The sequence below is a fragment of the Grammomys surdaster genome, unplaced genomic scaffold (genome assembly GCF_004785775.1).
Source record: "Grammomys surdaster isolate TR1022 unplaced genomic scaffold, NIH_TR_1.0 61, whole genome shotgun sequence".
Lineage (NCBI taxonomy): Eukaryota > Metazoa > Chordata > Mammalia > Rodentia > Muridae > Grammomys > Grammomys surdaster.
Genome location: NW_021604563.1, coordinates 6,938,300 through 6,954,765, shown reverse-complemented (window position 1 = coordinate 6,954,765; position 16,466 = coordinate 6,938,300). Strand labels below are relative to the sequence as shown.

The window sequence follows — 16,466 nt, the reverse complement described above, 5'->3', positions numbered from 1 at the left end:
TTTCTATCATCTGACTAGCAAAGCCTTAATCTTCATGTATGCAAATGCATTTTAGACAGACCTGAATCTGACTTTAAGTAATCCTAATCTGACTTAAAGATACAACTCTTCTTTTCCTAAGATTATTTACTTAAAAACATATCTATAACTTCCTTCTCTGTAACTTTTAGTTGCAGTTTTTAAAATCTCTGGCAAATTTTAAATTTTTAGACTCTTTTTGAAGCATTTTTAGGCATCTCTCTCAGTTGTGACCATCAATTTGCCTGTCTCCAATTTCTGTGAGAGCATGGGATGAACACTGGTAAATGTTTTATAGCAATTTGGGAACTGCCTCTGTCGGGAAGACAGAAGTATTTTTCTCTCTGTGTAGCTCTAATTAAACCCCTAGGAGAATATTTGAATCCTTCTAGTGATTTATTTCATCGATACTCAAATTCTACTGTTTATGTTGTAGTGTCTTTGTCCTACTGCAAATGCCTTCAATGCGATAATTGTATTTGCGTAATTTTTCATGGCTACATTGTTGCTCTGATATAAGTAAGTTGATATACATAAACAGCAATATGATCCCCTCAAAAATTTCATCCAACCAACAAAAGCTGATGGCAAGATGGTTTAAGTGCAGAATTTTACAAGATGTTCTTTTCTTTTTTCTTGGTTATTTTGTTTACTTACATTTCAAGTGTTATCCCCCTTCCAGATTTCTTTTCCAAAAACCTACCATCCCACACCTCCCTCCCCTGCCTCCACGAGGACATACAGAAAGTTTGCAATTTTATAAGGTCCCATTAGCTATTGATGTTCTGTTCAAAAGTGTGCATGTGTTCGAGGCTCTTCCCCACTTTCCCATCTATTAAATTCAGTGTATCTGGTTTTATGTGGAGGTCCTTGAAACACTTGAACTTGACCTTTGTACAAAGAGATAATAATGGATCAGTTTGCATTCTTCTACATGATTACCTCCAGTTGAACCAGCACCATTTGTTGAAAATGCTGTCTTTTTTTCAACTGGACTATTTTAGCTTCTTTGTCAAAGATCAAGTGACAGTAGGTGTGTGGGTTTATTTGTGAGTCTTCAGTTCTATTCCATTGATCTTCATGCCTGTCTCTGTACCATTCTAATGCAGTTTTAAACACTATTGCTCTAGTGGAGCACTAGTGAAGCTTGAGTTCAGGGATGGTGATTCTCCCAAAAGTTCTCTTAATGTTGAGATTGTTTTCCTTATTCTGGGTTTCTTGGTTTTCCAAATGATTTTGAGAATTGCACTTTCTATCTCTGTGAAGAATTGTGTTGGAATTTTGATTTGGATTGCATTGAATCTGTAGATTGCTTTTGATAAGGTAGCTATCTTTATTGCTAATCCTCTACCAGACTTTCAAAGAAGTTAATGCTAATACTCCTCAAATCGTTCCACAAAGTAGAAACAGATGTAGTATTTCTCAGTATATTTTTCTCAGCCCACAGCTACCCTAATAACAATACTAAATAAAGACACAACAAAGGCATTTAATTTGAGAACCATTTACCTTGTGAACATCTTTCAAAAAATAGTCAATAAAATACTTGCAAACAGAATCTAACACCACGTCAAAAACATCCATTTTTGTCAATAGAAGAGCAGAGATAGTTCATCATACAAAAAACAGTAAATGCAATCCATCAAATAAATACATTTAATTAAAAACAACAACAACAAAACTGAAATCACTTCATTAGAGGCTGTAAAGCATCTTTTTGACAAAATTCAACATACCTTCATGAAAAAAGTCCTTGAGAGATCAGGGATACAAGGGATATACCTCAACATAATACATGCAATTTATAGTACTTTATAGCCATTATCAAATTAAATGAAAAGATACATAAACTAATTCCACTAAAATCAAGAAAAAGACAAGACTGCCAATTCTCTCCATATCTATTTAATATAGAACCTGAAGTTTTAACTAGAGCTATAATACAACTGAAGGAGATCAAAGGGGTACAACCTGGAAAGGATGGACTCAAAGTGTCATTATTTGGACATGATATAGTATAGATATGTGAATGAAAATATTTAACCAGGGAACTCCTACAACTGGTAAACACACTCAGAAAAATGGTTGGATACAAGGGTAACTCAAAAATAAATCAGTCCACCTCTTATACACAAATGGCTTGAGAAAGAAATCTAAAAAAAAAGCACCCTTTATAATAGACTCAAATAATATATGATATCTTGGTGTAACTGTAACAAAGCAAATGAATGGCCTATATGACAAGATATTTAAGTCTTTGAAGAAATAATCTGAAGGAAGTATCAGACAATAGAAAGATTTCACATGATCATGGACTGGTAGGATTATATAGTAAAATAGGAATCCTACCAAAAACATTCTATAGATTGAATGCAATTCCCTTCAAAACTACAACACAGTTCTTTACAGACTTTGAAGGAACATTATTCAACTTTATATGTACAAAAAACAATAGCAACAATGAAAAACAGAATACCTAAAACAATATTATATAATAAACGAATTTCTTCAGGTATTACTATCCCTGATTTTAAGCTATACTGCAGAGCTTTAGTAACAAATACCACATGGTATTGGCATGAAAACAGACATATTGATCAATGGAATCAAATTTAAACCTAGACATCAATTCACAAGCCTAATTACACCTCATTTTTGATAAAGAAGCAGAAAAGATACACTTAAAATGTATAGCATCTTTAATAAATGGTGCTAAACAATCTAGATTTTTTATGTATTAATTATTTTATTTGTTCACATCCAAATATAACTCCCTCTTGGTTTCCTCCTTGCAGACTTCACCTCTGAGAGAGTGCCTATCCACCCCTGCATTCCCCCACTTTGGAGCATGAAGTCACTAAAGGATTAGCCACATCCTTTCCCACTGAGGCCAGACATGGCTGTCCTCAGCTATATATGTGCCAGAGGCCTCAGACCAGTATTTGCATGCTCTTTGATTGGTGTCTCAGTCTCTGGGAACAAACAGGAGTCAAGGTTAGTTGTCGCTGTTGATCTTCCTATGGGGTTGTCATCCCCTTCAGCTCCCTCATTTCTTCCCCTAACTCTTCTATAGGGGGCCCCAACCTCTGTCCAATTATTGGCTGTGAATATCTGCATCTGTCTCATTCAGCTACTGGTGGAACCTCTCAGAGGACATCCATGCTAGGTTCCTTTCTGAAGGCATAAAATATCATTAATAATTGCATTAGGTATTGGTGCCCATTCATCAGATAGATCCCTAGTTTGGCCAGTTTCTGGTAAGACATTCCTTGACACACTGTTCCATTTTTGTCCTTATACTTCTTTTAGACAGGAATAATTTTTGGTTAAAAGTTTTGTAGGTGTGTTGGTGTCCCCATCCCTTCACTGGCAGTCCTGTCTGACTATTGGAGGTAGTCTCATCAGGTTCCATATCCCCACTTTTGGATATTTTGGCTAACGTCACTCACACTGAGTTCCATGAGCCTCTTCCATCCCAGGTCTCTGGGACTTTCTAGAAGTAATTCCCATCCCCATCTCCTTTCAGATGCACATTCCCATTCATTCTTCTGGCCCTCTGCACAATTATCCTGTCTCTCACATACCTGATCCTGCCCTCTTGATCCATTCGCCCTCTTGTAACTTTTCCAGGTCCATTCCTCTCTCTGCCTCCCTTGATTATTTTGATCCACCTTCTAAATGGGATTTAAGCATCCTCACTTGGGCCTTTTTGTTCAACTTATTTGGGTCTGTGGGATATGTCATGGGCATTCTGTACTTTTTGGCTAGTATCCCCTTATATGTAAGCACATACCATGCATGTACTTTTGTGTCTGGATTACCTCACTTGGAATGATATTTTCCTAGTTCCATCCATTTGCCTACAAAACTCATGAGTTCCTCATTTTTAATAGCTAGAAAATATTCTACTGTATAAACAAAACTCAATTTCTCTATCAATTCTTCCATTGGGTTGTTTCAAACTTATGGCTATTACAAATAAAGCTGCTATGAACAGAGTGTGTCCTTGTGGTATGATCAAGCATCATTTGGGTATTTGCCCAGGAATAGTACAACCTAGATTGATGCATGTTGAAGAATGAAGATAGATCCATATTTATAACTTGGTACAAAACTTAACTCAATGTGGATCAAAGATTTCAGCATAAATCTAGAAACATTGAACTTGAAAGAAGGAAAAATGGGAAAGAGTCTTGAACACATTGGCCCAGGAGTCAATTTTCTGAAAAAAAAAAAAAAACCCTAATAACACAGACACTAAGTCCAATGGTTAAAAAAAAAAATGTGACCTCACAAAATTGAATAGCTTCTATAAGACCAAGGACATCCTCTATGAGACATGGAAAAATGTATGAAACGGAAAAGGACTTTTTAACACTACATTCTATAGAAAACTAATATCCAAAACAAATTAAACTCAAGAAACTAGGTATTAAAAAAATGCAATTTAAAAAATGGGGTAAAGATCCAAAGAGAAAATTTTTAACAGTGGAATCTCAATTGGCTGAGCAACAGTTAAAGAAGTGTTCAACATCCTTAGCCTTGAGAAAAATACTATTCAGATACTTTGTAATTCTATCTTATACCTGTCAAATTGACAAAATCAGCAACTCAAGAATTGGTTTAGGTTGACAATGATGTAAGAAAAGAAAAACACTCCTTCCTTCATGGTAGGTGTGAAAATTTATACAGCCAGAATGGAAATCAATAAGGTGGTTCCTCATAAAATTGGGAATTTATCTACTTCAACTATTACAGTAAACTTCCCACCCATGAAACCTTGCAACTAGAGTCAGCCCTTTCTGCAAGGTGAGCTGGTAAAATGGTGGTTCAGAACATGTTGAAGTGGCAAAACAATGGTAAGTTGAACTTGAAGTCTACCCAGACCCATTTCCTATATTTCCTGGGTGGCTACAAACAGTAGACTGGGCGGCCCAGAGACCTACTATAGAATTATGACTGGCAAATGAATGAAAGATAGAATGAATGAGTGAGTGTTTCAGCAAATGAATGAAATAAATGAGTATAATGATATTCTTCTATACTTATAGGTGCCTTGTCCAACAGTCATTGGAGAGGCTACCTCTAGCAGCAGATGAGAGCAGATGCTGAGACCCATAGCCAGGCATTATAATGAGACCCTAAATTGGATGTATCCATCAGCTCCCTTCCCTTAGAGACATGGGAATTTTGTGGAAATAGGGGAGAAAAGACTACTGGAATCAATAGGAATGGGGGATACTAGGAGAATATGGCCTACAGAATCAACTAAATAGAGCTCACATAGGCTCACAGAGACTTATAAGGCAAGTAAGGGGCCTACATTGGTCTGCACCAGGTACTATGCATATATACTATGGCTGTTGGATTGGTGTTTTGTTGTACTCCTAACAGTGAGAACAACTGTGTCAGTGACTCTTTTTCCTGTTCTCCATACTCTTTTACTCCTGTTAAGTTGCCTTGGCCAGACTCAATAGAAAGACATTTGTCTGGTCATGGGGCATCTTCTTGTTTATATCTGGTTTTCTTCTCTTGGAGATATGCTCTTTTCTGAACAGGAAATGGAGAATGACTATTATGTGGATCTGGAGAGATTAGATGGACATGGTGGTGTGGGGGGTGATGGGAGGTATAGATGAAGGGGAAACTGTGATAAGGATTTAATTTTATGAGAGAAGAATCTATTTTAAAAACATACTTAAAATAGAGGATAAAGTTTCTTGAGAAATTTAAAATGAGATAATCTCAGGAAACACAAACCAAACAACTACTTCACCATGTAAACCACAGACTAGGCTTACTTTTACCAAAATTACATGATGACATCTCTAGCTTCAGAATTGCAAGAGAGTTTCTTACCATTTACTGGAAAAGGGGAACAAGATGGTTCACTATTTTCATTCCAATGATAATCTTAGACTAGACTAGGAAGACCAAAGATGTTAATGATATATAGTTAAATCTAAAAGTAAACCATGCAAGAAGAACAAACTCATGTAATATTTTGCCATGCATATCATGAGAAAAGAAGTTTTAAAATAATTAACTTTAAGAGAACACGCATTATTGCATATTATAACAATCTCTCATTTCTTTGCTTTGATCAAATACAAAGAAACACTTTGAGGGAGTATGCATTTATTTCATTTCAGACAACTCACTATTACCAATCATCATGAGGAAAACTTTAAGGTTAGCAAGAGGTCCAGTAGTGGTGTGACAGGAGGCAGATGCTCGTTACATGTATTAACTATGAAAGAAAAATGTAGAAAATAAGCTAGGCAGTCATATAACCTTCACTGTGGATCTCTAAATTCCTAGGGTTAACAATTTAATCTAGCATCTTCAAGGTTTCACAGCTCCCCAAAATAGCATCCAGCTGAGGAAACAGTGGCTAAACACAAGATTTTTCAAGCACCACTACAGACTGAATAGTATCTAGATAATGGAGAGCCTCTTGAAAAGTAAATAATTACAATTACCATGAGGAAAGGCATAAAACACTCAAAAAGTCATAAAGTGAATGATTATGCTGCTGTGTACTAGAATAAAAATGAAGAAAATGCATTATATCTCATGATAGTCTAAGGAAAGTTGGAAAATTCATCAGTAAAGAGATTTTATAAAGGTTTAGAAAATATTGAAAATGACTCACCTAAGAATGGTTAAATATTCACACAAGGTCTCAGCTTGATTTTCAGTCTTTTTTTTTTTTTTAATGCGGTTTCACCTGTAAAACAAAACACAGTAAGAAAAAAGACTACATCCTTGTAACTAACAGGACACATGGGAGTGATTGGACAAGGGGATTTGTTCAACTCTGAAAATACTTTTGCTTATAAAATGAGACTCCCATTTATCATAGGTATGAATTTAAATAAGGTAAAACAAAATTGGAAATCTTTATATAGCATAGACTTTATTTTATTTAAAAGAAAAATATGTAAGAATTAAAATAATTAACTATAATTCATGAGTCTGGTTTAAACATTTGGATGATTTCTATATTCCACATCCATGAATATTACAAAAATTCAAAATACCAGGACATTTTTCTGTTAAAACAACTAACTTGTAAAGCTCAAGCACAATTGCGATAATAAATATCAGCTAGTTTGTCTAGGTTTGCAAAAAAAAAAGAAAAAAAAGAAATGACAAGCAATTTCTGATGACAAATGGAAGTAGTGCTATTATTAGGGAGAATGACTTGGGTTCCTAAAACACACACACACACACACACACACACACACACACACTCAAATTACAGTATGATTCAGACTTTCTATTCCTATGACCATACTCTAAATACAAAATAGGGACATAAACATACAGTATCCTATTCAGTATTACTAAAAATCCATAAACCAAACTCCAATAAAGCTGAGAACTTTGAATCTCAGATTCCAAACGGATAATCACACAAGACAAAATATTTTTCCACCCTAAGCTGAAGACATACTCTATGCTCACTCACTGAAATACTGCCTTTGATTGAAGAAATTAAACTAACAGTGATTTTCTCTGAAGAACATGTCAGGCAAGACTTTATTAATGATTTTCAGGGACCACCATTAGTTGCCTCTGGACAGTTAACTACAATTAATGCTGAGCATGCTCTTGGATGAAAGGTAGAAAGCAGAGTCCACAAGGAGGAACCCTACACTACTAAAGAGCTCAATGATTTTACTATTTAATTCAAGAAGATATCTGGGAAATATAGGCTCACAGAGACTGAAAAAGCAAGTAAGGGGACTGCATTGGATTGCACCAGGTATTATGCATATATGTTATGGGTGTCAGATTGATGTTTTGTTATACTCCTAACACTGAAAGAAACTGTATCTGTGACTTGTTTGCATGTTCTCCGTACTCTTGTACTCCTGTTAAGTTGCCTTGGCCAGACTCCAATAGGAGGACATTTGTCTGGTCATACTGCATCTTCTTTTTTATATCTGGGTGTCTTCTCTTGGAGATCTGCTTTTCTCTGAACAGTAAATGGAGAATGAGTAGTAAGTGGATCTGGGATAGAATGGATGTGATCTTGTATCAGATGGATGGAAGGAATGGATGAAGGGTAAACTCTGATAAAGATTTCTTTTTCCGAGAGAAGAATCTATTTTAAACATCGAAGTAAAAATAGAGGATTAAACTTATTGAGAAAAATAAAAGGAGATAATCTCATAAAACACAAATCAAACAATTACCTCACCATGTAAACCACAGACTAGGCTGTTTTTTACAAAATTTACATGGTGGTATCTATGGCTTCATAACTGTAAAGTTATGAAGTTTCTTACACCTTATTAGAAAAGGGGAATAAGATGGTTTACTATTTTCACTGCAAGGATATCTCTAGACTAGACTACCAAGACCAAAGAAGTTATTGATATATAGTTAAATCTAAAAGTAAATCAAACAAGAACACATTCAGGTATTATTTAGCCATGTATTTTATGAGAAAAGTATTTTAAAGTAATTAACTTTAAGAAAAACATATTATTACATATTGTAATAATCTCTCATGTCTTTGTTCTGACCAACTACAGAGAAACACTTTGAAGAAATACACATTTATTTCATTTCAGATATCTCACCTTGTGGCTAGTCATCATGAGGAAAATATTATGGTTACGATGTAGTCCAGAGGTGGTGTTAACAGGTGGCAGATCTTGATTACATGTTGCTAACTATGAAGGAAAAATGTAGAAAATAAGTTAGGCAGGCATATATAACCTTCATTGTGGATCTCTAAAGTCCTGGGGTTATCAATTTAATTCTGCCTCTTTAATATTTCACAGCCCTCCAGAACAGCATCCAGCTGAGGTAACAGTGGCTGCATACATGATTTTTCAAGCACTATAATAGACTGAATAGTATCTAGATAATGGAGAGCCTACTGAAATGTAAATAATTACAATTACCATGAAAAAGCATGCAAAAAATTCATAAAGACATAGAGGGAACTATGCTGCCAGATATTGGAATAAAAATGAAGTAAATATATCTTATGATATTCTAATGAATGTTGGAAAAGTCATCAGTAAAGCAATTTTATTAAGGTTTAGAAAATATTGAAAAAGTCTCACCTAAAAATGGTTAAAAAAATCATACAAGGTCTAAGCTGGCTTTTTAGTTTGTCGTTTTGCATTTTGACCTGAAAAACAAAAGACAGTGAGATATACTGCAACCTTGTAACTAGCAAGAAACTTAGGAGCAGAGAGGGAAATTTCTTCAACTCTGGGAATACTTTTGCTTATAAAAAAACTTCCCACAGCTCATAGATATGACTTTACTTAAGGTAAAACAAAAAGGCAATCTGTTTATATACCAAAGACTTTATTTTATTTAAAATAAAAATATGTAAAAATTAAAAGTAATTAACTATAATGAATGTAACTGGTTTAAACATGTATACGATTTCTATATTCCATATCCATGAATAATACAAGAAATAAAAATGTCAGGACATTTTTATATCTGTTAAAACAACTAACTTGTAAAGCTCAAGCACACTTACTATAATAAATACTAGCAAGTTTTGTGTGGCTTTGTAAGAAAACAAACAAGAAACAATCGCTGATGACAATTTTATGTGGTGCTGTTATTTATGAAAATGGCATGTGTTCCTCAAAAAACAAAATAGAAATTAGCATATGATTCAACTTTCTATTCTTATGAGCATACTTTAAATACAAAATAAAAACATCAACATACAGTATCATTTTCAATGTTACAAAAAAAAAATCATGAACCAAACTCTTTTAAAAGTTGAGAACTTGGAACCTCAGATTCTAAAGGGGTAATCTCACAAGAGGAAACATTTTCCCCACTCTAAGAAGTCATACTCTACCCCAACTCATTGAAATATTGCCTTTGACTGAGGAAATTAAACTAACAGTGATTTTTCTCTGGAGGACATGCCAAGCAGGACATTATTGATGTTCTTCACAGACTACCAATAGTTGTTGCTTAACATTTAACCAGAGTAAATGCTAACTATGCTCCTAGGTGAGAGCTAGAAAGTAGAGTTCATTAGGAGGAGCTGCATACTACTAAAATCTATGTGGGAATAGATTTTAAGGGTATGAGAAAATGCTGGATCAGGCTGAGTTTATTCACATGAGCTGAATGGGTAGAGATATAATTTTTAATATGTAAGCTCACAGGGTAAAAGTTTGAATAGTCAAATGAGGTATTTGTCAAAAGATAGCATACTGAAAAGGAGTTGATGAGTACTAATATCTCTTGGTTTAGTGTTGATCAAGAAATTTTATGCTTTGAGGAAATTACAAGGCTAGAGTGGGTATACTTTGTTAAAACTTAATCTTTCCTACTGAGCAGGCCCAGAAGCCATGCCCTTCATAGTCAAATAATCAGACACAAAAGGGTAAGAGGGGAAGTGTCACATTTGAAGAACTTTGTGGTTATCATTTTTGTTGTGCCAGAACTTAGGGTTTGAGACTCTTCAGTTCTTTTAATGACTTAAATGCAATGGATTTACTTGGGCCTCAAATTAGGAGCGTTCAGGTGGGAGCACAAAAATCAACAAAAGGAAGAGTTTTTATAGTGGGCAGCATAAAGAAAGTAATGTTCATAATGGGCCGACCCATTAATTTTCACCTCGAACAAAGTGAATTATAGTGCCGTGACTCATATGGACCTTTGATACTGGCTAACCAAAAGAGGTGTTTCTAGGCATGAAATAGACTTTTAAAACACCTACTCCAATTTTGTTTGCTCTATATAAGTAAAAAAAATCTCAAAAATGAAAGCTTTTAGTGGATTATGACAAAAGACTGTCTCAGTCATGAACCAATTTCCAGACTTGCGTCTGTTTGCAGACCCAGAACCTTCTATATGAAGAGGTGTCCAAGTTTCCCTGAGAAAGCATCTTGCTAAAATATTTAATAGTTTTACTGTTAGTCTTTCTAAAGCCCTTTGCCCATAGGAACCTACAGACTTTTATAATGGTAATTATATACTAGGAAAAAAGAAGCAATCAGACTTTCTGGGGTCCATTGGATACTGGTTCTAAATTAAAACTTCCTCTTTGTTCTGGAAGGTCCAAGAGGCTCTTTGGATACTGGTTCTGAATTGATGTTTTGGGGGCCGTGAATCGACAGCTTGGTTCGTGGTCGAGTGGAGGCCTCGAAACCCTGACCCTAATGGGACAAAGGCAGGTGTTCAGGCTCACTCCCAGAACCCAACGTCCTGATACACGGTCTAAGACCATCATTGGTCCATGGTTTTCAGTCACATAAGGCAAACCCCTCTCAAAGAAGTTTGCGTAACCTAGCACAGGTAAAGGGTGTGACTCCAGGCTTCAGCCTCAAGAGATTTTCATATTAATGAGATACCTAAAGGCCAGAGGCCAATTAAGCATTCTTTCACAGGCCCACCTCCTTTCTTTTTTAAGTTAGGTCTGCCCTGAGTTTCAGGGGCGTACAATCAGATCCGTCTTCCATCCACCATGACAATAAATCTTTACAAAACCCTGGACTTCCTTGTGTCTTTGGGGACTGCCATGCAGAACCATGGAGGGGACCTCTGAGTATTGAGCCTCTGTCTAATCTCCCGTGGAGAGCTTCTCTGCTATCCCTCAGATGCCACAGATTTAAGCAACCTAGCAGGGCTGCCTAGTCAATCAAGTGAGTACAGTAACCAAAGAGTCTCTTTCCTGACAGGCACTGTCTGGGCTTCTCTCTCTCTTGTCCCTCTAGGCTGCCAGCCAGTTCAGCCCATCTGTCCCCTTTCTCTACTCTTCTGCAGCTAGGCGCCTGGTTGCCCAGGAGTGTGAGAATAGTTGATCTCTGAACACCTTCTTGTCTGGGGGTCCCCACTCAAGAGCCCTACCCCTGCGGGACTTCAGACTGAGTTTGCCCCATAACGGAGCAGGGCTCTACAGCGCCTGCCTGACGCTGCGTGGGAGGGGCTCAGTCAAATTCCAGCATTTCTGCCATTCTGAGCCACTGTTCCAGCTGACTAAGCTGTGGCAGACCCACAGACACCACAACACAGCTCAACAGGATCCACACCTGCCCCTACACGTGAGCTAACAACCCTATAGATTCCAAATCTGAAAGACTTCAAGAAGCTTCTGACCCTGCAGTTAAAATACTGGCTTGTTGAGGTCAAGTTACTAATGGTGGTTTGGCTGAAGTCAGATTTTCACTAGTTCCAGTTGTCCCCTAACTCATCTTGTGGTTATTTCCCCAGTCCAATAACTCCTCGTTGTAGTATATAAACTTAGGAGTTTGCAGAATTCTCAAATTTGTTCCCTGACCTGTGGAGTCAGGTTATTATGGTTGGAAAAGATAAATGGAAACATTTAGAGATGACTCTGCCAAAGAAAATAGAGTATCATAAACAGACTCATACTCCTGGAGTAATTGAAGAAATTAGTGCAAAAAGGTAGAGGTAGTGGTTCCCAATAGAAATCCCTTTAGCTCTCATATGTGACAACTGCAGAAGGGAGATTAGTCATGGAGATTGGCAGTTGCCTATGAAAATAGTGACTTAATCTGCATCTCCACATACATGGGTATGCAGCTATTGACACAGAAAATGCTTTTTTCTCAGTACCTGTACATTAGGACCACCGGAGGCAATTTGCTTTCATTTGGCAAGATCAGAAGTTTCCATAACATTAACATTATGAATATATTAGTTGTCCAGCTCTGTGTCCTAATTTAGTTTGAAGGTTTCTTGGTCGTCCGTCTTTCCTTAAAATATCAAATTTGTTTGCTATATTGACAGACAGCATTATGCTGATTGGATCAAATAAGCAGTAGGTAGCAACAACTTTGTACTTGATTTTTAACACATAGGTGCATAGAAGAAGAGAAATAAATCCAATCAAAATCCATGGACTTTATACCACAGGAAAATTATTGAGAGTTTAGTAGTGTGTGGCATGAGATATATTCTTTTAAAGGTCAAGGATAAGTTATCAACCTGACTCCTTCAACCACCAAGAAAAAAGCATAATGTTTAGTTTGCCTATTTGGATACTGAAGACAGTCTGTTCCTCACATGGAGTTATTACTTATATTCCAAGTGACCTGGAAAGTGTCTCTAACTTTGAGAGGGACCTAGAACAGCAGAAGATTCTTCAACATGTCTAGGCTGCTGTGCAGGATGCTTTCCTACCTGGACCATATGATCCAGGAGACCTGATGTTACTTCGGTTGTCAGTAGCAGACGAGGATGTTGATGGAAGACTTTGGCCAGCTCCTGTAGGTAAATCATAGAATATACCTTTTAGATTTTGTAACAAGGCTCTACCATCATCTCTAAACAACTATTTTCACTTTAAAAAACAGTTCTTGGCCTACTATTGAGCTTTAGTGTATACTGAATGTTTGGCAATAAACTCCTAATTTACCATTTATTCTGAGCTGCCTATCATGAGCTGGATGCTATCTTACATACAAAATCATAAAACAGGACAAACAAAAAAGCAGTCTATTATCAAAAGAAAGTAACAAATACGCAATTAGATCTAAGCAAGTCCATAAGGACTAAGTAAGTTATAGGAATAAGTTGCCTAAATCCCTATGTTTTTTATTCCTGTTGCAATGATATCTTCTGCCAATGTATGTAATATGATCAGTTGACTGAGGAAGAGAATATTAGGGCCTGTTTTAACTGATGTTCTACATATTAGAACATGGCATGCAAAAGTTGGACACTGCAGTATTATAACTCCTTTCTGGGACATCCCTAAGGGATTCCAATTAATGAGAATCTTCATAGTGGCTAGTACTTAAGACCCAATCATGAGTCCATGTAATATCAGCCATTTAGTAATTGTTAAAGATACCAAAATTGTATTTTTTTAAAAAAGAAAACAACTTTTACAAATGATACTGAAAAAAATATGCATATATGCATAAGAATTAAATTAGACTTCTTTCAAAAAAACTAACTCAAAACATATCAAAGAACAAAATGTGAAACATGAAATACTGAATTAAGTAAAAGAAAACATACAAGTACCCTTCTTTATACTGGTGCAGAAAAGTGCTTTCTGAATTGGACTCCATTTGAAAAAAGAATTGAGGCCAACAATTAACAATGGCTATCATAAAATTCAAAAGCTTCTGAAGAGCTAAAGAAACTATTTAGATGAAAATGAATCAAATAGAAGGACTATTTTGCAGCTATAAATCAGACAGAATTAATATCTAGAATAGTATAAGAATTCAAAAAAAAGGAAAGAAGATACTCACAACTAAACAAACAAATGGGATGTTCTCATCAAAGCTTCCCCTCAGGTCCCAGGGAGTTTTGCATAAGAGGAGGTAGAAAGATTGTAAGACCCAAAGATGATGGCTGAATACTCCAAGGAAATTGTGTCCACAAGACACAACTATACTGTTGTAAAAAGTTTGGCAGTACACAGAGACTCAATGGAAATTCATGCCAGGTGATATCACAGCACTGAGAGGGGGACTTAGACAACCTCTCCCATCCTATATGAAAAATTTATCTCTAATTCATACCAACTTGAAATAGAAGACTTAGTTTTCTTCAACACAGCTTCAAATAACAAATCAAAGCAGATTTAAGAATTTCTTTTACACTACTCAGAGTAGTAAAGACGAACAAAGGAGCTGAATATAAATAATGGAAGGATTGTGTGCAAAAGGGAACAGTCACTCACCAGTGGTGAAATGGCAAACTGGTGCAACATCAATGGATATCAGTGTAGAGAATATCAAAATCTAAAAGTAAATCTACCCTATGCCTCTATTTCACTACTCACTGGCATATAATCAAAGCACTAAATATCCTACTTCAGAGACAATTAATCAGTTATATTCATGGCTTTTTTAATTACAAGAGCTAGGAGATACCAAAAAACTAAATGTTCTTCAACCAATTAATGTATAATGAAAATGTGATACATATTTATAAAGAAATATTATTTAGCTGTAAAGAAAAGTGAAATCACATACATTTTAGTAAATGGATGAACTTATAAAAGATCTTACTGAGGGAGGTAAACTTGACCTAGAATAAAAACTACATATGTTTTTCTCAATGGACTTTTCTAGCTTCAGATGTGAGTACATATCCCAGAGTATTTGGTATTTGATCAAGGAAACAAGAAAAAAAAAGGAACACTAATAAAGAATGGAGGAAAGAAGTAAATACAGGCAAAAGAAACAGGGAGTAAAATATAGTAATGATGTTTTACAAATTCATAAGGAATCAACATATTTACTGTTTATATAAAATTTAAAAAAACATAATACATTTAAGTCTATGTATAAAACATCAAAGAAAATGTGAAATCTAAAATCTCTTGACACAAAACATCCAGAAAATCAGAGACAACATGGAAAGACCAAATCTAATAATAATCGTAATAAAGGAAGGCCCACAAAGTATTATCAACAAAATCATAGTGGAAAATTTTATAACCTAAAGAAAAAGATGCCTAGAAAGGCACAAAAAGCATATAGAACATCAAAATGTCTGGACTTAAAAATAAAGTACCCTTGGTACTTAATTATCAAAATACTAACCATATAAAACTGGTTAGTAAATGCTGCAAGGATAAATAAAGCCAAGTAATAAATAAAGTCAGGTTTGCTAAAATTACACCTGACCTCTCAGTCGAGATTGCAAAGGATAGAAGGGGCTTGACAGATATGCTGCAGAATCTGAGAGACAACAAATTCCTGCCCAGTGAACTACACCCAGCAAACATTTCAATCATCAGAGTTGGAGAAAATAATATATTCCATGAAAATGCCAAATTTAAGTAATATTTATGTATAAATCTACCCCTACTATAGGGAAACCTAAAGCCAAAAGAGTTCTACAACCGTGAAAAGTTAGGGAACAAATAATGGCAGACCACTAAAATCAAACAAATAGAAGCATGTGGACACACCACCACCACCATCAACACCACCACCAAAAATAAATCAATTATCATTGGTTATCAATATCTCTCAAGGTCAATCTATTAATTTCCCCCAATAAAAAGGCTCAGACTAATAGAATGGATGCAAAACCAGGATCAATCCTTCTCTTGGACCCAAGAAACACACTTTAACATCCAGGACAAACATTTCTTCAGTGTAAAGGGTTGGAAAACATATATTTCAAGCAAATGAATGTAAGAAACAAGACAGTATAGATATTTTAATATATAACTAAGTACACATAAAGCCAAAATTATCAGAAAATATAGAGAAGAACATATTCAAAGAATTTTTCCTATATCTGGTAAGATTTTATTGGTGTCCAAACATTGTCAATTTTGGTGAAAGTTCTATAAGCTAAAATTTAGGAGGTATATTCTTATCACCATCATAGCATCATGTTCATCAAAGAAAATATCTACCAGAATGATTCTAACAGATATATACAAGATATTTCACTCAGAAATAAAAGAATACACCTTCTTCTGTCAACCGCATGTTACTTTCTAC

The 16,466-nt window shown here is 35.5% G+C and overlaps 1 pseudogene; it reads right to left on the bottom strand.

The window, feature by feature from the left end:
* LOC114625473 overlaps positions 1 to 16,466 on the bottom strand; it is a 41,615-nt pseudogene that overhangs the window by 21,299 nt on the left and 3,850 nt on the right.